This window comes from Stenella coeruleoalba (assembly GCF_951394435.1).
Source record: "Stenella coeruleoalba genome assembly, chromosome: 8".
In the NCBI taxonomy this organism is placed as follows: Eukaryota; Metazoa; Chordata; class Mammalia; order Artiodactyla; family Delphinidae; genus Stenella; species Stenella coeruleoalba.
Genome location: NC_137154.1, coordinates 101,289,183 through 101,313,527, shown reverse-complemented (window position 1 = coordinate 101,313,527; position 24,345 = coordinate 101,289,183). Strand labels below are relative to the sequence as shown.

The window sequence follows — 24,345 nt, the reverse complement described above, 5'->3', positions numbered from 1 at the left end:
GGTACATGTCCCAGGGGGGGTCAGGATGACTTTTTTTAAGTTTTGAATTGAAATGCATTTTAAAATTTTTTATAGTAATATATGTATGAGTGGTGAAACATATAGCTAATGAGAAGCTCTCAAACACTAGAGGCTGAGGGTAAGTCTGAGGGCTGCCTGCCAGTTAGAACATCTGTTCCCTGCAGAGAGGGGGAGACAGGGCTGGACAGTCTCATTTACCAGAACTATCCTTTCTCCTAACATCTTTCCCACCACATGGAAATGCAACCATAATTCACCTTGGTGATCTGATGATTCTCTGTGCTGAGTTCCAAAATTTCAGCGTGAGTAGTTCCCTCATCAAGTGAGAAGTGTAGGGTGTTACCAGGGAGGGTCTGATAGAAGAACTAAAACTCTGGCAGGGAGTAGGGTCTGAGCCCTCCGCCCTTCTACTTTCTCATACTGTATCCCACTCCCAAACATGCCTGTGTACTGGACTCTCTCTGGGTCTCAGTTACACCCCCTCTGCTGAAAGCAACATGGTTAATATCTGATCCTCACCTAATAATACTACAGGCAGACCTCAGAGGTATTTCAGGCTGTGTTCCAGACCACCCCAATAAAGCAAATATCACAATAAAAGGGAGTCACACCAAATGTTTGGTTTCCCAGTGTATAGAAGTTGTGTTCACTATACTGTAGTCTATTAAGTGTGCAATAGCATTATGTCTAAAACAACATGGCACATACCTTAAATAAATAATACTTTATTGCTAAGAAATGCTAACCATCATCTGAGTCTTCAGCAAGTAGTGGAAGTAACGGCAAAGATCACTGATCGCAGATCACCATACCAAATATGTTAATAATGAAAACATTTTGAAACTTTGCGAGAATGACCAAAATGTGACACAGAAACACAAAGTGAGCAAATGCTTTTGGACAAATGGCGCCATTAGGCTTGTTCGACATACAGTTGCCATAAACCTTCCATTTGTAGAAATACGCATTATCTGTGAAGCACAATAAAATGAGATATGCCCGCATTGTTACCCCTAACTTATAGGTTAGAAGTCGAAGGCGCAGCAGAGGTCATATAACTTGCCTGAAGTTATCCATAGCAAGTATGCCATGGAACTGGCGGGCGGCACTCCAAAGCCCAGGAAAAGTGACCACTATACCGAGTTCCATCTCTGGCTGAATAAAGGACTTTTGTGATTACTATTTGAGCTTCCTATCATGGAATAATACAGTCTTAGGACTGGAAAGGACTTATTCTCCTACACCTGCCCCCACCCCCTGCCCCACCCACCCTCCACCCCCGTTTATAGATGGAGCTCAGCAGGAGTAAGAGATTGCTAGCCCAGGGCCCCAAGGCTACTCTGGAGGTAGCCTTGGTAAAGGATTGCATTTGAAGGCAACCTCTTCTTTATTATTACCATCACTATTAGTACTCAAATTGTTGTTGTGAGTATATGAGGGAAAATATTATTCATGTTCTTATTATCTCCATGAGGCTCATCAAGGCTGAAGAATCAAGACAATAGCTCTCCCTGAAGATCTTAGCTGGGTTTCCATCTTATTCATTCCCCAGCCTCTCTTTTTGTTTGTTTTTCTTTTCTTCTTCTTTTTTCTTTTTTGCAGTTTGAACTCAAATCGGGATGCAAGGTCTGGATGTTTGGACAACTGCTGCGCTGGTGACTGTTCAGGCATTTAGTTTGGCACGTGACAGGCTCCGTGTGGATTTTAAAAGTTTGTTGAAATAGTTGAAGGGAGGAGTTGGGGACACAGGCATATTAAGAGGACAGCCAAGGAGCAGGCGACACTAGGACACGTAGGCCACCCACCCCACCACTGCCCACTGGGTTGGGTTTGAGCCTCTGGTCCCATGGAGATGGAGAGGGGGCTTGGATGGAGAGGCTGAGCTGAAAACTGTCTAAGGTCTAGGGTACCAATAACTCCTCCTCCCCTCCTTCCTTCCTTCCTTCCTTGTTTTTTCTACCTTCCTTCCCTCCATCTCTCTCCCTTCCTTCTCTCTGTCTTTCTTTCACTTACATGATAAACAAATATTGAATGTCTGTTACATACTTTGTACTGTGGAGATTAACAATCACCCAGAAAATAAATGTTCTTCAGATGACAGGATGACCAGGTGGGGAAGCATTATTTAATTTATTCCTAAATGAATAAGCAGCAACTTAGAAACAACAGTCTGCAATGAGATCAAGGTTTCTTTTTGGGGGGGACGTCACGTCACACTAAACATTGGAGTTCAGAGCAAAACCGGATGAGGTGGGTTGAGGCTGGTAGGGGAAATTGTCCAAATAGGGCACCAGGACCTTTGAGGAAGATGAGCAGGACATTTGAGTAATTAAAGCCCCTCCACCCAGAATGGCTTCTAACAGGGGAATCTCCTTCCCCTCCCCAGGTCTATTTATTAATGAGAGGTAGCCCTTCTCCCCACCTTTAGGACGAGACCTAAATTCATAAACAAGTCTTCTATGGTTTCTAGAACACTTGTCATCACTGCCTCATTGTTTGTATTCATCTATGAAGGAATTAATCTAAATACAAAGATGCTGTTTTAGTATATTAATGTATAAATATATACACACATATATATGTAATTGTTTCATTATAGGTTAAGACCCATCTACAAAAACTCCTCAGACGTTATGAACTGTTCTCCTTAAATGATAAGGCTTAAATCTTTCTTCATCTCAATCCCCTTGCAACCCCTCCTAGAACCAGACACCCGTCCAACCTCACCTATCCTTTGATCGCAACCCTTAGCTAAGAAATGTCCAACAAGGCACTAAAATGTGATTCTTGACCTTTTTTGTATCAGCGATCCCTTGGAAAACCTAACTAAATCCTGGATTTTGCTCCCTGGAAAGATGTGCCCAACATTTGCAGATGGTTTATCCACTCTTAGGGATCTGAACATTCCCAGGTTGGGAACAGCTGCGTGGAGCAAAAGTCATTATATACCAATGACTTTCCAATTTCTGTTAGTAAATATCGTTGTAAATGTGACCTATGACTTTTAGTTTCATTCAGCGGACAGATGCCCATATATTTTTTTTAATTTGATTGTACCTGTCTTAGTTGCAGCAGGCAGGTTCCTTAGTTGTGGTTCACAGGCTCCTTAGTTGTGGCATGTGAACTCTTAGTTGCGGCATGCATGTGGGATCTAGTTCCCTGACCAGGGATCAAACCCGGGCCCCCTGCATTGGGAGTGCGGAGTCTTACCTACTGCCCCACCAGGAAAGTCCTGCCCTGTATTTTTTTTTAACAAAAAGAAGTTACAAATGAAAACAGGGAAGCATATTTCGTAGTTTCTTTCTCCCTCACTAAGATGATTTGTCAAAAGATATTTACCCACAGTTCACCCCCTCCTCCTCCCCATCCAAAAACCAGTTTCAGACCTATTTCTCAAGGTGAAGTTCACCAGGGAACTCAGACCGGCTTCCTCTGACATCTCCTCATAAGCCCCTAAATGGATTACCTTCCCCTCCTTCCACGAACAAGAGGAGATTTGCCATCGGACAGCATCTTTCAGTTTGTAGGCATTTCCCTTCCACCCTTACGTATTTAAGGAAGAAAATTGCCACTTATTTGTACAGAGTCAGTTGGCTTATGCGCCATAATAGGCTTCCCCACTCTTGCTTCTGCCGGGAAAAGGTCATCTTCAGACTCTTGCACTCCACGGAACTCAGGGATTCTTGACAGTAAGTAGAGAAATCACACGCTCCTAAACTGTGATTTCCTTCTTGGATTAAGACATCACCGGTCACAGGTGTTTGGTTTCAGCAGGTTTATTTTCTAACACTGCTGGCTACTGACTGGCATGTACATTGTACCTCATGTGCCCTTATCGAAATACAGCCAGAGTGTCTGAGACACACATAAGCACGAACCTACATGCATACTCCCAAGCAAACATGTGTGCGTACACACACACAAACACAGACACGCACACACACACACGCCCCTGTCTTTGCTCTTTTCAGTTTGGATAACTCTTCAGCATACCACTCAGCAATATCTCACTGCAAAGGGCCCTGTTCCAATTTGATTTTATTAGCCGTTGCCTTGGCAACAGATATAGAGGTTGTATGTGTGACAGTAGGATCCCAGGTCCCTATGGAGCTCTTACCCTTGAATGTATCTAGTTTACAGCTGAGACAAAGTGAACATAAAACAAGCAGGTTAGAAAAGAAGTAAAACCCATGTAGTGTCCAGCTGATAGTACAGTTGCCCAAGGGATGCAAGTGGAAAGTTAGCTCTGATCATACTGGGATGGAAAGCCTCCCTTGATTAAGCAGTCATCTTCTCCAGCTTATCTTCACCCGGAGACTTAGTAACTTACAGGAGAATTTCATAGCAGCCAAGTATTATAATTTTTATATATTATAAATCCCACTAACAGTAGGATTTATAATACATATTCTTCCAGTCCTCTGACAGAAGGTAAGAGTTTCCTACCCTCAATCCTCTGATGATGCTCGTGGGACCGGAAATGATGCTCAGCTCTCTTAGAGAGAATCGGGAGCTTTCATCCTTCTGTGCTTTTGCAGGAGCTGTTCCCTCCGTTAATAATGCTATTCCTTCAAATCTGCGCGTGGCGATCTCTGTTCCTCATTTTCAGGGCCCAGCTCCGTTGCGTTCGTCCCCGTGAAGCCTTTACATATTCCTCTAAACAGAATGGCCGTAGCACACATCAGGTCCCACTGCAGTGTGAACGTGCCTTGTGGAACCGTATGTTACAGTCAGTCCGTTAAGCCCGAGCTCCTTGGACTGGGCGTTTCAGAGGCCAGGTGTGCCCCTCAGACTGTTGTCTGCTCCTCCCAGCACCTGGCATCCTGTCTGGGCTGGCACATCGTTTTCACGTTCTCAGTGTTTCTGAACTGATGAGTGGAGGAATCAATTAGGTGACTCTGTAATACTCATGTAGGAAGCTCCCTGGGAAAATGGCTCCCTTATATATAGAAACCATTTCTCGTGCTGTGTGAATGGTGAGTCTGGGACTAATGCCGTCTCCCTAGGCTGAGCTTCCTTTGTTTCTGCTCCCACCTGCCTTCGCCGTGCCCGTGTGTGGGATGTTTAACTTGGTTAGCTCCTCCACTTGATATAGGGCCAATGCAAAGACAACCAGAAGCAGACGATTAAGGCAGCAGGTAAAAGGGAGTAGTAACTGGGACGCTGGAACTGGATTCCTGAATGTCTGCTCTCTTTCCTCTTCTTCTCTGTCACAGCCACAGACAACTGACTGGTGGCACCATCTGCCCGTGGAATAGTAATTGATCAAGTTGTAACCCACTGACTGGGGATGTAGGGTGTTTGGAGGCAGTGGAGTGGAATCTTGTTTTAGTTTTTCTTCTCAGATTTTAGGATGGTTCAACTTTTTATTTTAAACAAATTAACGAAGAATGTTTCCTATGATAGGCACTGTGCTAGGCATGTGTGTGTTTCTCATTTATGCCTGCCCCACGCTGTTGGATGGGTATCATGATTCCATCTTACAGATGAGGAAAAGTGTCTGGCCAAGGTCCTGCAGTTGCTAAGCAGCAGAGCAAGGATTTGAACCCAAGGCCTCGGACCCAGAACCCTGTGGTCTTTGCACTGCCTCCCAGTGCTAACACAGCTCGTATTGGGGGAGAATTGTTTTCTCATCTGACTTCCACATAGTAGAGATTTGGGGATGGGTACCCCATACTAAAGACCCATGGATCATGAGGTACGTCTTGGGTTGTGTGCTCAGATGCTACATCATCTATATCCATGCTCATATCTGTGGCAGCAATATCCCAGCACCTGGCCTGGTGTTTGACGTAAAGTGGAAATTCAAGAAATGTTTGCATAAGTAAATCAATGAGAAATGATGTATCTGTCTGATGTCCTCAAAGACTCTGAAACCATCAATTAAATTAACCATACTATAACTCTGAAGATAGAAAAGAACGCGAGTACATTAAAAAAAATAATTTCTAGGGCTTCCCTGGTGGCGCAGTGGCTGAGAGTCCGCCTTCCGTTGCAGAGGACACAGGTTCGTGCCCCGGTCCCAGAAGATCCACCGTGCCGCAGAGCAGCTGGGCCCGTGAGCCATGGCCATTGAGCCTGCGTGTCCAGAGCCTGTGCTCCACGACGGGAGAGGCCACAACAGTGAGAGGCCCATGTACCGAAAAAAAAATTTTTTTTCTACAAACTTACAGTTACCAAAGGGGAAAGGGGGGGATAAATTAGGAATTTCAGGTTAACAGATACACACTACTAAATATAAAATAAATAACAAGGACCTACTGTACAGCACAGGGAACTACATTCACTATCTTATAACCTATAATGGAAAATAATCTGAAAAAGAATATATATATGTGTATGTATAACTGAATCACTTTGCTGTACATCTGAAACCTTGTAAATCATTTATACTTCAATTAAAAAAAAAGATTAAGGGTTTCCCTGGTGGTGCAGTGGTTAAGAACCTGCCTACCAATGCAGGGGACACGGGTTCGAGCCCTGGTCTGGGAAGATCCCACATGCCGCAGAGCAACTAAGCCCATGTACCACGACTACTGAGCCTGCGCTCTAGAGCCCGTGAGCCACAACTACTGAGCCACATGCTGCAGCTACTGAAGCCTGCGCGCCTAGAGCCCATGCTCCACAACAAGAGGAGCCACCATAACGAGAAGCCCGCACACCACAACGAAGAGTAGCCCCCGCTCACCGCAACTAGAGAAAGTCCGCGCACAGCAACGAAGACCCAACACAGCCAAAGATAAATGAATTAAATAAATAATTTTTTTTTAAAAAATTAAGCCAAGGTACACAACTAAGGAAAGAATCAGGTACTACTTTAAAGAAGATAATCACATTTTCAACTTCCTATCTAATTTAGTACAAACATGTTATGTCTCATATAAAATTTTTGAGGAAAAAAATCCATAACTTCTATGATGACAATGTTGATAAAAAATTAGGAGTAATAAGCTTCCAGAATATTTTAAAATCTGAGACACACATAAGTAATACAGACTTATCTCAGATGTAGGGGATCCCCAGAAATCATTCTGAAACAAAGTTTTTAAAGGTGAAAAAAAAAAAGATTTTCTATAAAAAAAGGAAACTTAAATGTAGGGGTGGAGTTTCTAGCGAATCCTCGGTTATGCAGAATGAACTTAGTTAACCATTAATCCACATGTTTTTCAAGCACAGAAGTTAAAGTTTTACTAAAACTCAGAAAGCCCAAGGAGATTGCAGCTTTGCCCTTGTCAGATCTGAGGGCATGCGTGCACCCGAGATGCGAGTTCCTCAAGGGCCAGCGCTCCTTCGTGTCCCTGTCCCTCACCAACCCTGACAGCCAGCAGGCATCCTATCAGCTGGAGCTTCCAGAAGCTGCGGCTCAGAGCCCAGCCACTGCTCTCTGCCATCCCATTATCCCCCGTCATAGCCGCATCCCCTGTATAATGATCCCTGGCTTCCCGTTTGCTTCCTGATTGTCCGGGGCTTGAATAGTTCTGTTTAGTCAGAAGGCCTGGAGGTAGCCTGTTTGTATGCTGGGGACAGAGTGCTGCGTCTCAGTCACTAACGGAGCTGAGAAGGTGCCCAGGGCTCATTATTCTTGAGGGAATCCTGAAGGTCACAGCCCCACAGACACTGTTTGCAGGCAGATGAGGCAGGAGGGAAGCATATTTAAGATATCTGAGAATCCTAGCACTTGGTTGTTTGTTGTGTGTTTTTTTTTTTTTTCTACATAAAAGAGGTATAAGGTTTCTGGTATTGCACTGCAGTTAAATCTAAATCAAGGGAGAAATCCCTGCCTGGAGGCCTCCATACCTGTGGCCATTTGTGCCATTTACACTAACACCCTAGTGAGATTTTCTTTCTCTAGGTGCCCACCTTCTCTAACCCAGGTTATCATAGTGCAACCCCTGCTTTATCATGACAACATGTCTTTCCCCAGGCCAGAAGGTGGAGCTCAGGCAATGCAGAGAGCTCAAATGAGGACACGGGGTTGGGCCAGCTTTCCTGTAGTTGAAGAGGGAGGCCCTCGGTCCCACTTGGGTCAGATTCTAAATGGCCCAAATTAATTAGTTTTCTGTCAGTCTAGACCACTTCCCTGAGATATCCCAAGAAATTCTTAATGATGCCAAACCTGTGCACACAAGGGATGTGCCCTGTTTGCAGTCCAGGCCCCAGCCCTTTGCGATCTGGTTACAGGTGACCTGGGGCTGTGTTAAAAATGGTCTGTGTCTCTGGCTCCCATTGGGATCCCCGGGGGAGTTTCAAAGCAGCTCCAGGTCTTGGAGTCCCACCCCCAGAGATTCTGATGCATTGGTCTGGAGCAGGGCCTGGGCATTGTTATTTGTTTGAACTCGTCATATGATTGGAAAGAGCAGCGGAGTGGAGACCACCCCTCCAAAGCAGCTCACGTTCTCACGCTCACCCCAGCATCCCTAGGCCTGTTGGCCCTGGAACCCCCAGGAGGGCAGCCTCCACTCCTTCGGAAGCGTCCCCATAAGAAATCACTCACAGCAAGCCTTGCATCGTTCCTACTGGAAGTTTATCAACATTGGGGGCAGAGGGGTTTCCAGGGGTGAGGAAGGGTCTCTACCATCTCTCTATCTCTCTTCCTCTCCTCTGGCCCAACCCCTTTCCTCCCTGCTGGCCCCCCTCTCTCTGCAGAACGACACCAGATACCCCCCTAGTTTTCTGCTAAACTGTTATTTCCACCTGGGCTCAAGTTCCCAGGAATCTCCTCTTCCCCCAACTTCTTATCATTTTATTTTTCCAACAAAAACCATTCATACCCAAGAGAAATCTGGGAGAACCTGTTACTATAATAATGTTTCCTCCTCTCCATAATACACAGAAACATACACACACACACACACACACACACACACACACACACACACACACCTCTTTGCAGTTCACCAAGCACCTGTGTGTAAGTCCTCACAGGTGCTCCGCTGTGATAGGCCTTATCATATTCTTTGTCTTATAGACTGAGAGGCTGAGGCACAGCAATACTGAAATCACAGAGCCGCTGAGGATTTGAACCCACCTTTAGACCCCAAACCCATGCTCTTTCCTCTTAGAGCACTTTGCCTTCTCAATCAAAAAAGCGTTCCTTAGGCTAATGCTTCTGCATAGCATTTCTCTAAAGAGATCCCTGAAGATGTGCCTGCTGTCCAGTTAGAACCAGAGAAACCAAAAAGACAGGGAGAACCTGAAGGGCAGGCCCAGAGTGAGCCATGTAGAGGCTCCATGTGTTCAAACGATGGTCTGCGGCCCCCGTGTGCCCCCTGGTGCCCCAGGCCACTGTGGACTTGTAACCAATACTAACCCACCAAGTCAGGAAAGGAGGCTGCTCTGAGACCCTCTGCTCATGCTAAGGAGGGTCTCTGCCATTCTTTTAATGAAATAGCAAATGGCAGGTTCTTTCCCCAAAGAAATGTGTTCCTAATTCTTTAGCAACCCTGGCTTTTCTGGAACCCAGCGCATCTGTTTCTGTTGCCACTGGACGCGGAGCCCTGGGCAGGCCTCCTAGGAGGATGCCTGGATGTCAGTCAGCAGGTTAGGGACCCCAGCAAGCGATATGCTAAAGGTTCTGGCAATGGAGCAGGCTGGGACAGACAGGAAGATTCAGATATTTTAAAAGAGAAAAGAGCTGTGTGCCTGGGATCCCAGAGTGGTGGGGGGCGGCTGTGAGGGCCACCCTTGGGGGCTCCTGAATTAGGGAAGCAGAAGGGGGCTGCCCGGGGGCCCCGAGTACAGGGATATCTTCCCTCTCCACCTGGCTGGGGTGGGTATAATGAGCCATCACTTCCACAGTCATCAGCTTCGCACAGTATGGAGTAGAAATCCACCTGCTCCGAGATATTCCCCTTCCTCCTTGCCAGGCACACAGGGAGGCAGAAACCACAGAACAAACCCGTGCGTTACTTTGCAGTGTCCACAGGCCCTCAGGATCTGTGTGGACATGCAGATGAATTGTTTCAAGCGAGTCTGAATGCAATTATTTCATTTTCCTTCCCATTCCGAATTGTTGATGTTTAGAAATAAATTGCTCCCGGTGCTTCTGATTTACAAGGACAAAATGCAAATGCAGAAAACAGGGTCAGTGGAGTGATTTGAATTTCCATTACAATTACAGTTCTTTTCAACCATACGATTCTGTGCTTTCCTCATCTACATCAGCCCGGTGCTGACAGGGCTTGGAGGCTGAGGCCCACGCTGCCACCGCTCCCTCAGCAGCCCTGTCACTTGGCCCCAACTGCCGCAGGCCACCCCGTGGATTAGGACTAAGCTCCACAGTCAGCCACTCATCAAACTGGAGTGCCCATCAGGCCTTGTTCACCCTTCCCCGGTAACCGATGAAGCTGGAGGGTACCAGACACTGACCAGCAGATTCTGCCTGCCAACAAGAGCCATGCCTTCAAAACCATCAATATTAAGCAGTTCCCTGGGCCAGATACTGTGCTAAGAACTTGATGTGTTTTATACTCACAATAGCTCTGTGAAATGAGGTTATCATTAGCCTACTTTACGGATGAGAAATTGAGTCTCAGAGAACTTAAATAAGTGGCAGAGGTGGAGGTTAAATCCAAATCGTTTAGATATTCAGAGCCCATGTTCGTTTTCCCTGCACGATGGTGCATCCCCCAAATTCGGTGACAGAAAGCTGAAGTAACACCCGCAGAGTCTTGGTTTGCTCATTACAGGTGGTCCTGGAACTGGGCTTCAGGGAATCTGAAGGATGCTTTTTCCCTTTCCTTCCCCTACAGGCACCATCTCCCCTGCTAAACAGTGTGCACAGACATGCACAGTATCAGGCTTTCTGGCCCCAGCCCTGATATGACCCCGCAGCCCAGACACTCTGCGTTTGGGATCTTCCCCACTCCCCACTCTGTGCTGGTTCCCCACCACTCGCAGGCAGGCCTTTTTCTGAGCCCCAGCACTGTGACACTCTTGCTTTCTGAGCTGCGGCTCTGCCTGGGAGCATCAGCATTTATAAACAGAGCCAGGGACAGGGTGACACTTAACGCAAGAGGGGATCCACGCCAACATCTCAAGTGCCCTATTACCCAGTGGGTGCCTGCTCAGCGTTTCACTCAGGAAGGAGGAGAATTTCAATCTCAGTGGCAGAGACATTGGGGCATTTCAAATCACACCCCTTAGGCAACGCAGCCTGTTTAAGGGGAAGGCTGGCTCTGCCGTCACGGTTGTGATGTTCCCTCCTCCAGCCGTGCTGGCTGGCTCTCCAAGGCTCTCCTCCTTCCTTCTAGATTCAGCAATGCCCTTGCCCAGTGCAGCAGGACAGGACCGCAGAATGAAATCCCTCCATCCAAGGGAAACTTCAAGGCCGTGCCCTGGGCCAGGAACTATCACCAACTGAGCCCCTCCCTTTTTATCCCATTAGCCAGGTTTTTTCAGTTCCCCATTTTAATGTATAATCAGTCAGGTCTTATTTGGTGTCTCGCCTTTTTTTCCTTTCCCTGTCACTCCCTGGGTCATCTCTAGAGACTCGAGAGTATGTTCAGGATTCCAACTTTATTGCATTAGCAAAAATAAAGTCAAGCCTATGTCCCCCCATGGATAAAAAAGTGTCCCAGTGAAAGGTTAGTCTAAATCACAAATTAAATGAAGACATGATAGCAAAGTGGCTTATTACTGACTGTATGAAAAACAAAATAACCAGACAAGGTAATAGTTCAGCATGAAAAATGTGCTGTCATTTTTGATTCATGCTTTTCCCAAAGCTTGCGTGAGCCTTTACCCGGCGTGGGAATGAGCCCAACATTGTCGAGGCTGGGCTGGCGTGGGAGAGCTGTTTTTCTACAGGGACCGGTGGGGAAGAAGAGTCAGGGTTCAACCAGCTCTGTAATTAATTTTTTTTCATGAATAAGCTTTATTTCTTAGAGCAGTTGTAGGTTTACAGGAAAATTGAACAGAAAATGCAAGCACTCCACATACACTCTCCCCACCCCTATTATTAACATCTTGCATCAGTGTGGTATATTTGTTACCATCGATGATCCAATATTGATATATTTTCATTAATTAAAGTCCCTAGTTTACACTAGGGTTCACCCTCTGTGTTGTACATTCTATGGGTTTTGCCAAATGCATAATGACACAGTATCCATCACTATGGTACCACACAGAATATTTCACCGCCCTAAAAATCCCCTGTGCGCCATCTCTTCATCCCTCCCTCCAAACCCCCAACCTCTGGCAATCTTTGTACTGTCTCCACAGTTTTGTGTTTTCCAGAATGTCAATAGTTGGAATTATACAGTATGCCACCTTTTCAGATTGGTTTCTTTCACTTCGCAGAGATACATTTAAATTTCCTCCATGCCTTTTCATGACTTGAGAGCTCACTTCTTTGTGCTGCTGACTGCTATTCCATTGTCTGGATGGACCACAATTTGTTTATTCATGTACCTATGGAAAGACATCTTGGTTGATTCCAATGTTTGGGAATTGCAAAAAGAAAACAGAAAAAAGAACTGCTTTAAACATTTGCGTTCAGGCTTTTGTATGAACATAATTTTTCAACTCATTTCAGTAAATACCTCGGCAAACAATTGCTGGATCAGATGGTAGGAGTACGTTTAGTTTTGTAAGAAAACACCCCGCTGTCTTGCGAAGTGGCCGCACCATTTTGCATTCCCACCAGCAATGAGTGAGAGTTCCTGTTGGTCCGCACCTTCCTTAGCGTCTGGTTGTAACTTACTTTCAGAAATAAGCAGGTTACCATATTTTTGTCATCATAAAAGCCGACATTTTCACACATATTCTCTCATTTGATCTTTGTTACCACCCTGTAAAGAAGCTTTTATTATCCCCATTTTATAGATGAGGAAACTGAGACTCAGGAAGATTTTGTGAAAAGCCCAAAGTCACACACTAAGTGACAAGAGCAGGGCCTGGAATCCAGTCTTCTAAGGACAAAGTCCATGTTCTCTTGCTTCTATCCCACTGAACCAGCCAAAGAGATGGTGCCCAGGGGGGAACTATGGACCCAGGCCGGCAGGTTCTACAAGGCTCTTCTACGGTTAACTTACTCAGGAGATAGACTGAACAAGTCCTAAGGGTACCTAAAACATCTTTCAGATAAAATTTTATATTCAGTGTTTAAAACAATTAACTCCAGCCATCATGAGAAACATCAGAACATTGTTGGACTTCCTTACCATTATTTTTTGTCTTAGAATTGTTTTTATTTTCAAATAACAGAGGAAGGCACATGCTAATATTTTCAGTGTTTAGTGCCCTTTAAAGGTTTCAATACAGCCCTGATCTCCCTCTGTTCACACATCTCTCATCCTATCCTTGGAAACTCAACTATTAGAAATTCATTCATTTATGCCTTTATATAACTTTCCAGATTTTCAGTCAGCACCTATTAAAATCCAGGTACTGGTTGAGAGTGAAGAGAAGCAGCCTGTGTATTTGGATTGCAAATTTATTCACAGTAGAGCTCAGGAGTTACTCCTATCTACCTATTCCTTATCTGAACTTCTCATGAGTGGGCTTTTGGTTCACTCCCATACACTTGAGCCAATGTAATAATTTACACATTTGCCCTAGTTAATTCTCAGTCTCTTTGAGTGAAATTGTTTAGTCTCTCAAATTGTGCCCTCTTCCTGCAACTGCTCCCTATCACATCCTCTTTGGAAAGACTCCCGTGGCCTTGCATTGTTTCTTCTGTGGGGTTCACTGTTGGTGAGCAGTGGTGTCCTCCTAGGGCCACCACGAGTCTTCTGCTGAGCCCCTGATGACATCTGGTCTACCTCACTGTTACCTGTTCTTTCCTTTTCACCCTCTGGCTAACTCATCAGCCCCTTGACTCAGCATTCATGTGGAAGAAAATGAAGGAAGGTTCAAAAGGGCAAAGTCACCCCTCTCTCAGCCCACCTGAGGTCTGGTGGAAAGATGGAGGAGGGCGGTGGCTGGTTGAGCCAGGACCCCAGCCTTATCCACTGGCTCAGAAACTGTTCTCAGACCCCTTTGCCTACAAATGCTGGGCTGCAGCCTCCTCCCCTCAGTCATTCCTTTTCATAAGTGCCCTAGAAATTCATTTTTTTTAAAGAAGGGCAAGAAAAGGAAATCGATCTGCATGATCTGTTCAATCTTCTGCAAATCCCATATCCATCAGGAGTGGCCAGGCTTCCATTTCCCATGAGCTGAGGCCCAGCTGAAACACCCGGGAGCAGAAGTCCGGTGAGATGGTAGCTGACTGCATTAGACCCCGGCCAGGGACGATGAATCGGGATTTTTATCGTAACGCTCTCTGCCCTTCCTTGAGGATTTAATACCTCAACTCTTTCGCATCTCTTCAGGTCAAAAAGATAACAACCAACCCGTCAGTACAGGCCCCCCAAAAAGCGCACTGTTTCCTCAGGAAGAGGTTTCCTAAACACAGACCTTTCTTCGGAAGCAGACAGGGTGTGCAGGCGGCAATTTCTGATCTTTTGTTCACAGAGATGGTTTTTCTCTCAGCTTCCAGCAGCAGAAAAAGGCCATTCCAGGGACCACAGTTTTTTCCTCCAAAGCCTAACAAGTGACCTCATTTGCATTTGCATTCTCCTTTGCAAATCCCCCCACCACCAGATTTAGTCAGTATATTATTTTATTCCTAATTTTTAAAAGAACACAGCCCATTTCCAAGCAGTGCACAATAGGCATTGTTCTCGTTTATGATGTTTCCATCCATCACTGGCTCCTCTGGGAGCAGGAGTGGGAACAGGAGACAGAGGCAGAGCCTGGGCCAGCTCTGGAGACTGGGCCAGGGACCACCGAAGAGTACCCTGACCCACGTCCGAGCCAGCGGTGTTCTCACCACATCTGGGTGAGCGCTGAGATCATCTTTCCTCTGACTCCCTGGTGGTGATGTGTGCTCATTATTTACTCATCCGTCCATATGCTGTTTAGGTTTACCTCAGGCTGGGTGGAACACATGCCAAAACAATCAGAGAAAACTATTGATCAAATGGTTGGGTTGTTATTAGAGTGTGTTTTTTTTTATTTAATGAAGCATGAATTGAGCACTAATGATGTGCTAGGTGTTATGCATGTAAAGGTTTTGCAACGTTTATGCCTATAAACGTTGCAATAACCCTATGCATTAGGTTTAACTAGTCTCACTTGATAGATCAACAAACTGAAACTTAGCAAGATTTAGTTCTCTGACCAGTTGCACCAAACGAATCAGGGACAAGCCTCTTTCCATGAGAACCGTCGGGCTATGACTTTTGACTCTGTGCCTTTCCTTTTACTATTCACCCATCCTTTCATCCATTCATCATCTGATATATATTTCCCAAGCATGTGGGCCAAGTCTGTTTAATTTACTAGCATCTGCCCAGGACCCAGTGCAATGCCTGACCGTCTCAGATTGAGAGAAGAGAGACAAGTGGACCAGAGACAAGGGAACAAATCCATGGGGTTGGTGAGAGGACCACACAGACAGAGTGGGCGAGGGGAATTAGAGATGGTTCAGAATTCCAGCCTGGGCAACTAGGTGGACAGAGATTTTAGTTACTAAGATAGAGAAGACTAGAAAAGGATGTGGTCTTGGGGAAGCAGTGTGATTAAAGAAGTTAGTTTGGACCAGGGTCAGTCTGGAGTGCCTGTGACACATTCAAGGGAGAGTGTCAAGAAGGCAGCTGGATACAGGGGAAAATTTGGGCTGGAGATGTTGATATGGGGATTGTCAACCGTATATGATGGAACTGATGAGATTCTTAAAGAGAGTACAGCATAGAAAGGAAAGGTTGAGGTCAGGGGCCCATGTTTAGGAAACAGGAACCTGCCAGGGAGGCTGAGAAGAAGCTGAAAGAGAGGGATGAGAAGGAACAGCAGAGCACTGTCACCCAGGCTGAGGGGAAGTGCGTTCAGAGAAGTCAGGAGGAGATGACGGTGTGAAATTTTTCCTGCAGCTCCAGGAGGGTAGAGATCGATGGACCCCAAGATCTGGCCACCTAAAGGCTGGCATTCATCTTGAGTTTTTGTAGCCATAGGGGAGAAACCAGAAAAGGTTGGCTCAAGAGTGCATGGGAGGGCTTCCCTGGTGGCGCAGTGGTTGAGAGTCCGCCTGCTGATGCAGGGGACGCGGGTTCGTGCCCCGGTCCGGGCGGATCCCACATGCCGCGGAGCGGCTGGGCCCGTGAGCCATGGCCGCTGCGCCTGCACGTCCGAAGCCTGTGCTCCGCAACGGCAGAGGCCACAACAGTGAGAGGCCTGCGTACCGCAAAAAAAAAAAAAAAAAGAGTGCATGGGAGGAGACAAAGTGAAGCTAATGTATGTAGATGACTTTCGGCAGAAGTTTTCCTGAGAAGGATGCAGAGAAAGGGGATGGCATCCAAGATAAGGGGTGGAATCTAAGGGAGATTTCGAGAGTGGGTGGTATGACTATGAGTTTGCTTGCTTTTTGTCTAATGGGAATGATCCAGGGAAGAGAGGAAGGGCTTCAAGATGCAAGAAAGAGAGGAGGTAGCTGAGGAATCCTTGCGAAGGCAAGAGGCGACGGACACAGAGCACATGGGGAAGGCTTGGCTTCTTTCACAAGAGACACTAGATGTGAGAGGACAGAAGAAGGAAAAGATGTGGCAGGTCTGTGGATTTCGTGGTGGAAATATCTAGTTGCTCCATAAAGTATGAGCTTCATCAACATTTGACAAATCAATGTTAAGTGCCCACTGTAGGCACTAGAGGTGCAAAGGGGATTAAGAGAAGTCTTTGCCCCTAAAGGGCTCATGGTCACATGGGGGAGACAGATACCTCGTCACATGCTGGAGGTCTGCACAGGACGTGGAGTGAGTGGCAGTGGGGGAGAACAACCCAATCATCAGATCAAAGAGATCAGCTTGAGTTGCTGGACAGGGTGCCCAGGCTCACACACTAGTAGGTGCTTAATAGATGTCACCCTTTGATGATGACAATTATTTAGAATTCTGATTTTCTACAAATGGAGGTCCTGATTTGGGAACTGAAATCTACAAAACAGCCCTTGATTTCCCCTTCCTTTTCCTATGATGCTGCTGATACAATGTATAGCTGCCTGCACTACTCCAGCTTGAACTCTGACCATCTCCAGATCAAAACAGTCTCTTTGATAGTGATTGTAAGGCCTTTGTGGAGAAGTGGTGATGATGGGTCTGATGAGGCTAAAGTTGGCTTTTAACCCAAGCATCACGCAAACTACAGCTCGGTCTACCCTACATCCTTAAAGCAGGCCTCTCTAAGGTGAACTTAACACTGCAGGTTTCCCTGCAGCCCAACACCCCAAGGGGTGGCTGTGCTGCCCCCTTGGACCTCTTTGACAGGAGTGTTTGCACTCTGAAAGGTTACTGGTAGGAAACAGACAAGGGAGGCAAGGAAAGGAGCCTGTCCCTGGCTCAGTCTCAAGGCCAAGGGCCTCAGACCCTGCAGAAATGCAGAATGCAGCTTGTACCCTCTAAGTCAGAACAGTGAGAAGAATCATGTCTCGGCCAGTAGAAGTGAAAGTCCAACGAGAACAAGAGGAACACAAAAGAACTCAGACCTGCAGAGCGGCCCTGAGAGGCAGTGTCTGTGGGAATGGAAAAGAAATGATTAGAGATGATTTCCTTCCAGATTGCGAGGGCAGCAACTGAGCTGTTCTCATCTTTTTCTCAGCCCCAGCTCCATCCCCCATTCTCCCACACCCACAATGCCTAGCAGGTGTCAGAGGAGGCAGAATATGTCTTGGCTACGAGTATAGGCTCTGGGCCAGGCTGCCAAGTTTGTCATATATCAGCTGTGGCAAGTCTTGAACTCTCAGTGCTTCTGTTTCCCCATCTGTAAAATGGGAATGATGGTGGTAATAATACTAGTAGCTGTATCGTTGGGTTGTTAAGAGGATGAAGTGGAGTAGTTCCTGGCACAGAGTAGATAGTTAATCAATAAAAAAAAAAAAACTGGATAAATGCCACAAGGAAGCAGGGCCGAGAGTGGTTGTGTCGGAATAGACCGGCTTCCACTGTGAGAAGACAATCCAGTAAGGCCAATTCATCAGGAGCGTTCCCTTTGAAGGCAGGCTGTCTCTGCTGGCTGACAGGATGGCAGCCTCGGAAACAAAGGCCCAGGCGGAGAGCATCTGTGCTTCACTGGGTTGTGAAAAGGAAAAGAAATAACAAGAAGCAAGGACTGTATTCCTGAAACTGGCTGTCCAAGCTGCACCATCTCTGCCTCCAAACTAAGGAGCTGCAAGAACATTTACATTCATTAAAAATTTATCTTTCCAGGAAAAAAAAAAGACCAGTCTTCTTTTCCTCTAGTGAGAAACATGAAAAGAAGATGCTAGAAACTGGCGTGAAAAGTTGGGTCTCCCTTCTTTATCTGTGGGAAGGAAAACAGTGTGATGAAAAGTTCCGTTGTGTGTTTGGGTGTGTTTATGTTGAGTTAGGTGGGGTTTGTTTGAGCTTATTGTTCTTAGCATTTGGCAAGGATTTAAATTATGTGAATAACAGACACCACGGGGCCGTGGTGCGATATGATTAATCGTGCAAACTCCGCGCACGTAAAGCAGGCTGTTTCCTTGTGGTCCACACATTGCAAATCAAAGAGAATCCTGAGAACATGTACAATGGAGAGGACAAAACCCATCCACCTGGGGATTGATTGGTTCCATCATTTCATCATTCTGTCGTTCATTACATCAGCTGTTCCCTCCAGTCAGTGTCCTGGTGGCTTGGTTAAAATTACATCTGGCCCATTTTTTCACTGATGACGTAACTGGACACCCCGGGCTGGCCCTTTCCTTGCTATTATGCAGGCAGATGCCCCAAACCCACTGTGCTCCATCAGCCAAGAGTTCCTCTAACTACAGATAAGGGGATGCAGAGAGAGACACTGCCTCTCCCTCAGACCCCCGCTCCCACGGCTGCTACTGATGGCTCATCTGGAAAGGCCAGCTCCATTTCCTGTCCTCTTTCATTCTGGTCTTCATTCCTGGCCGCCTGTCCAAAGGCTCCAGCCCAGTTAAGAAATCAAGTGAGGACTTCATCCAAGGTGCCCTGCAAGCAGGACCAGCCTAACTAGGGCTCCACCGCTTCAGCCCAGGGAGCCCTGGGGAGGGGAGCCATGGCTCAGGAGTGGACAAGGCATCTGCTTCATGGCTGCACAGCTGTGAGCAGTGTGCAAGCCTGGAGTTGACCAGCTTCCCCCAGGAGCCTAGATCGACAGAACGCCAATCACTTTGATGAGAACAAGGCCCCCCAAACTGATCCTGGAGGAAATCAGTATGTCCATGTTAGGAAATCATCACACCATTTTCCCCAGGCTGTGTTCACTTTTATGTTATTAATTTTTATTAAGGTTCTTTTATTATTGATGACCATTATTATATTTTTCTACACATATTATGGAACCCCACTCTACTATTCATATGCATTGGGGGACAGAACTTGACATGTTTCTAAAATAATCTCTTCCATTAGGATGTAATATTACCACATCATAGAAAATTTGGAAACGAGAGAAAAGAAAAAAGAACTCAAATCCCATCAGTCTAATACAAACTCTATTAGCATTTTGATGAATTTCCTGTGAGTCTTCTTCTTATGCATATTTTAACACAGTAGTAATTATCTTTACTTATATTTTTATCTTCCCTTTTTTGTTCTTAGCATAGTTTCCATATGCGATTTCCATATTATATAATTCTCATAAACAATCATTTTAAGCGTTCCATAATATTCCATCAAATCTATGGACCATAATTTATTTAACCCTATCTCAGTGATTGAATATTTAGGCTGTTTTTGCTATTACACTTATAGATTTTTTGGTATTTAGAATTATTTTCTGAGAACAGATTCACAAAAGTGGGATTACTGAGTCAGAGGGTAGGAACATTATTTTGACCGCTGATACACACTGCCAAATTACTTTCTAATGCATGTTTTAGTCTAACCATATTCCGTAGGCTTTTTAGTCAGCAGCGTTGTTTTTATTTTTGGAGAGGGGAGGAGACATATGGCCCAGGAATGGCATCGATATGGTGACAGTCTGGGCTGTCTTGCTCTTTAGAAAGAAGGCCCCTCGAGAAGGCCCTTCTCATGCCCTGGAGCACTTCACACCACAGGACACTTGGCGAACAAGGAGGAACAAACAGGACCTCTGACTGAGGAAGAGGCAGCCTTGGAAGAAACATATCAGTGTGTCTCTTTGTTAGGGTGAAAAGCAGGAAATTAACGTCAGACTTGTCATGCATAATTCAAAATGCTTGTTTCTGCTGCATTAAGACATTTTCTTACAGAGAGCCACCTGACCAGCTGTCACCAGGTCACATGTAAATAATAGAAGACAACACTCTGAGGGCATTGCTCTGGATGGATCCCCACCTCCCCTGCCCCCCATGCTTTCCACACCTCTTTACTCCCATGGGAGGTCAGTAGGGTTTGGTGTAAGATTCTCCTCCTACTGTATCTCTGTGAGCAAAATGTAATTAAGAATCCATGAGATCCTCATCTTCCTTGACACACCTGGCTTTTCTACCTTCAGACAGGTAGAAAACCAGAGCTGTCGTTGTCCAGGCTTGGAAGGTAATGCTTCTTTTTTCTTTTTCTTTTTTTTTTTTTTTTTTTTTTTTTTTTTTTGCTGTACGCGGGCCTCTCACTTCTGTGGCCTCTCCCGTTGCGGAGCACAGGCTCCGGACGTGCAGGCTCAGCGGCCATGGCTCATGGGCCCAGCCGCTCCGTGGTATGTGGGATCTTCCTGGGCCGGGGCACGAGCCCGCGTCCCCTGCATCGGCAGGCGGACTCCCAACCACTGCGCCACCAGGGAAGCCCGGAAGGCAATGCTTCTTGAAGAGGAAACCACTGGTCAGTGGTGGTTCATGAGGTTTCTTCTGGAAACTCATAGTTGACCGGTGTCACACATCCATTTATGATGCAACTGACTATTCTTTTATTTCTAGCACAAACTAGCACTGTGTTTAGATGCAAGACAAGTTCTAAGAAAATTGGCGATAGAGGGTAATTCTGACTTTAGGACTGCCACTCAGGCTGTGCAGGTTGTCCATTGCACAAGAGTACCTGGCTTGGGGGGAGTGGTTGGGGGAGGAGGTGGCAAGTAAGTTAAGACTGATACCTAGCCTACTAGCTACTACCCAGTATATACCCCCTAGCATGAGGCTATGCCCAGGTAATATTGTTATTCTCGGAGTACCATTTTTTAAATGAACTTTTTATTTGAGAACAGTTTTGAATTTACATAAGGATTATAATGTAGTACAGAGTTCTCACATACCCCCCACCCAGTTTCCCCTGTGGTTAGTATCTTCCATTAGTATGGTACACTTGTTAGAATTAAGGAATCAATATTGATACATTATTATTAAATCCATGCTTTATTTAGATTTCCTTAGTTTTTACTTAATGCCCTTTTCTATCCCAGCATCCAGGATACCACATTACGTTTAGCAGTTTTGTCTCCTTGGGCTGCTCTTGACTGTGACATTTTCTCAGATTTTGTTTGTTTTTGATGACCTTGCCAGTTTTGAGGAGTCCTGGTCAGGCATCTTGTAGGATGTCCCTTGGTTGGAATTTGTCTGATGTTTTCTCATGATTTAGACTGGGGTCACTGGCTTTGGGGATGACCACAAAGGTAAAGTGACACTTTCATCACATCATATCAAGGGTGCATTCTATCAACATGACGTCACTATAGAGGTTAACTTTGATCACCTGGCTGAGGTCATGTTTGTCAGGTTTCTCCAGGTAAAGTTACTCTTTTTTTCCACTTTTCGTATTGCTTTAGAAGGACATCACTACATGCAGCCTACAGTTAAGAAGTGAGGAGTTATTCTCCACTACCTCAAGGGCAGAGTATCTACACAAGTTATTTGGAATTCCTTTGCATTGGAGATTTATCTAGCCTCCTCTATTTATTTGTTTTACTTATTTATTCAATCATTGATTTATAATAGGAGTCCATACTGTATCCACATTATAGTTAATTTTTTTAAAGCTTCCTCATTTGTTGGTGACTCATCAAAAGCAGCTCCACAATTTCCTTTTCTTCTCCAGAGCTAAGGTGGCAGATGAAAGTGGGTGGGCCAGGCGGTCTGCAGAGCCCCCGGGTGCCCTTGCATGGTGCATGGGCCAAAGGGAATTGAGAGGCACCATTCAAGGGCATCTTCCTCCATGTGATCTCTGCTGCTGTGGGAGAACAAATGTTTTTATTAGGAAAGGAGATGAGACCCATTCTTCTTAGAATTTTAGTGTCAGGCAAAACTTTAAAAATGAGGTCCAAATAATTTTTTAATGACACAGGGAGAATGCTTATGATAATTTAACATTCAGGGAGAGGAAAAGCATGTTACAAAATTGTTCGATTTCACTCTGCAATACACTATGTACAGAGAAAGCAGAATACACCAAAATATTAACAATGGTTTCCTCTGAGTGGTGGAATAATGGGTGTTTTTAATTGTCTTGTTTATACTTTGATATATTTTCCAAGCTTTCTATAATGAGTACACATGACTTTTATCATCTGGAAAGGAATGCTGAGAAAAAAATTTAAAGATACCTAATCCAAGTCACCTCCCTATTGTAGAGATGAAGAAACCAATGCCTGGAGAGATTAGATTGTTTCTCAACATGACACAGATATTAAATCGAAAGGTCAGGAGCCCAAGTGCTAGCGTAGAGCCTATCTTCTCCACAGCTCCCATTAGAGAGTATAGCACATACAAATTAAGCCCTAGGGGAATATCACCCCTACTTCCACCCACACCACATACCCATCCACAACCCCCCTTTCACCCCGATCCAGAAAGCCAGGGTTAAAATGACTCCCAAACCCTCACTCCACTTCACCCAGAGACCTGGGAGCTCTTGTCATCTCTAGGGAGGGGAAAGGAACTTTTATTTAATATCTGAGATAGGCAGGCATTGTGCTGGAACTTTATAACTCACTGAAACCCAACAGTGAGAATGGGAAAGGGAGGGTGGGGAGAGGAAGACTAACACGAACTCATAACAAACTAAGCCATAAGGCTGCTTCATCCCCATTTTACAGATGAAAAGACTGAGGCACACTCACGGCCACCAGTAGCAGAGCTAGGATTCAGACTTACCCCAGGCTTTCTGGCCCTCCTGTGGACACCATTACCATTGAGCCTCCCTGCTGCACTAGGTTTCAGGTGCATATTCAAGGCTCCATAGGTGTTTGCTGAATTCATGTAAAGACCTCAATTGCATCCCATGCCTGAGATTTCAGCAGGCTCTCAAATCTCACCCTGAGAACACCGACAGCCTAGCACAGGTGGCCTGGCCTGCATCCCAAGGTGATGGATATGATGCCAGATGTGGGCATCTGGGTGCTTCTGGGTACCCATTTACCTTTGCACAGGACATCCCCCAAGCTTGATGACCTGTCAAGAGGCTGCTCAGGGAAGATATATACTGATGAGAAATCTCAGCCTCCAGGTTCATTTTTCAAAGAAGCCAAGCAAATCTGGTGATTTATTCTCTGTCATTCTGATCCCAGCATATGTTCCACATCAGGTAAGTGAGATAGAAGGGATGGTTCAGCAAACATTAAGTTAAAAGAAACCCTGTCGGGCTTCCCCATGAATAGCTGGTTTTTATTTAAAGCCACAGAGTAATTAATTACACTGAGTAAAAAGCTATGGCTCTCTCCTGCACCATACTTCTCAAGTGTGTTCAGCAAGAAGACGCTGTTCTTACTCAATCGCGGTACACATGCCCGCGCTGTCTTGGGATTGTGCTGCTTCCTTATTTTATTCCTTCTCATCTGCTGTCCCTTCTTGTTTTCCTTTGAATCTGAATCCCTCCCTACCTCTCTCTCCCTGTGCTTCCTGCCCATCTTCCCTTTCCTAATCTTTCTCCATCTCTTCCCTTCGCTGGGACTCCTGTTTCTGGTCTCAGATGTTCTGTCCTCCCTTGCACACACGACCTGGGGCTTCCCACCGCCAGTGCATGCAGCCAGGCTCAGCCCAGCTCCCCCTCCAGCCCTGCCTCTGGTGACAGACCTAGAACTTGTTCTCTCCATCCCTGCCAGCTGTGCATCTGCTCCTGAAGATGGTATACATGGTAGCAGAGCACTTAGCTCAGTCATTTATGCTTGATCCTAAGAAGGGACCTGTACCGTGTGTCATTAATTCATGAAACTAATCTGAATAGGAGAGAACGTCATGACTCTATTTGGTTACAATGGTGACTGTTGTGGATGGAGCCATGTAGATGGACAGATGGGAGGAAGGAAATAAAAAAAGTATGGAAGGACATTAACATCTCATTCATACATACATTCAAGAAGCATCTATTAAGCACATACTGTGTGTTCAGCTTGGTGTCA

The 24,345-nt window shown here is 45.6% G+C and overlaps 1 protein-coding gene across 2 annotated transcripts in view; it reads left to right on the top strand.

The window, feature by feature from the left end:
- Positions 1-24,345, top strand: part of KIRREL3 (kirre like nephrin family adhesion molecule 3) — a gene marked incomplete at its 5' end in the record, with an annotated part of 539,825 nt that overhangs the window by 180,731 nt on the left and 334,749 nt on the right. The window lies entirely within an intron of this gene.